The 1,164-nt window shown below is 45.0% G+C and overlaps 1 long non-coding RNA gene across 1 annotated transcript in view; it reads left to right on the forward strand.

Moving 5' to 3' along the window:
- The window catches only part of LOC108348435 (uncharacterized), a 5,502-nt gene extending 4,591 nt beyond the window's left edge, over positions 1-911 (forward strand). Inside the window, exon 4 of the long non-coding RNA XR_015639636.1 lies at positions 826-911. This is a non-coding gene — a long non-coding RNA (uncharacterized LOC108348435). The remainder of the gene's footprint in view (positions 1-825) is intronic.
- Positions 912-1,164: the final 253 nt, after the last annotated feature.

Here is a 1,164-nt window from a genome sequence, read left to right on the forward strand (position 1 = left end):
GAGAGTCCGTTAATGTTCATTTAGTAGCCACATGCCCCATCATTGGCTCTGCCTCTGCCTGGCCTGGTTTATCAGTTCTATGGAGAGTTACAATCCAGATGCTTGGAACCGCTGAAGGAGTGAGTTACCACTATGGCAGTCAACTGAAGTTCATAGCCCTGGCCTCTGTCAAAGGAGAAATCATCCCTGTGAGGCTCCTGCCCCTTCTCCCACATCCTTGCAGCAGGCAGGAGACATATAATGTGCACAAGGCCACATTCCCCTGAGAGATCTGTTCCATAAAAAGGGCTTCAGGCCATCATCCAAGGCCACCGCTCTCTTCAATGCTGCCACTGGGGACTGAGTAGTCACAAGTCCAGTACCTGATATGAGGAGTTGGAGGCCTGTCAGTAACGTGGGGCCGTGTTGGTCACGAAACTCCCGTGGCCAATGAGGCAATATCACTGCAATTCTCTGGTGGGAGGAGCCCAAGGACAGAATTTAGGTTCAAACCCCAAGAGGAGGGGAGAATAATTGTGCATAATGTTTAACATTAACTTGTCAGAATCTACACTCACCTAGAAGACAAATCTCTGGGCATAAGTGTTTGTCTCTAGATCATGTTAATTGTGGTGAAAGGCACAATTCCAAGGGAAGGGTCCCCAAAGTGAATGAAAAGGAAAAAATGGGCTAGACACTGACATTCATTTATCCCAGCCCCAAGGCTGTGGATGTGCTGTGACCAGCCGCTCTACACCTCTGCTATCATGACTACCTACCATGAGGGACTACATCCTTGAACCTCGAACAGTCCACTCAAATAAACCCTTCTTGATTTTGTCATAGGAAAGAAAAGTGACTAACACAGGAAAATGGTACCAAGAAGTGAGGCTATTGTTGTAAAAAAAAAAAAAAAAAACCTAATAATTGACCTCAGGTATTTAGAACTGCTTTGTCGAAAGAATGTGAAAAAAGTTGAACTTTTACCTAAAAAATAATCTAGAATGGTCTGAGATTAATGGCTCATTCTGATGGGAGTTTGAAAAAACCATAATCTGGGAAGAAATGTGGAAAATGAAGGTCCAGCTTACGAAGTTCCAGAGGGGAACGAGGATTCTCCAGGGGACTGGGTTAGAGGCCATTCAAGTTATACTTTGACAAAGAGTGTGCCTTCGCTCTGTTCTT

This window comes from Rattus norvegicus, chromosome 16 (assembly GCF_021556685.1).
Source record: "Rattus norvegicus strain SHRSP/BbbUtx chromosome 16, alternate assembly SHRSP_T2T, whole genome shotgun sequence".
Classification (NCBI taxonomy): Eukaryota; Metazoa; Chordata; class Mammalia; order Rodentia; family Muridae; genus Rattus; species Rattus norvegicus.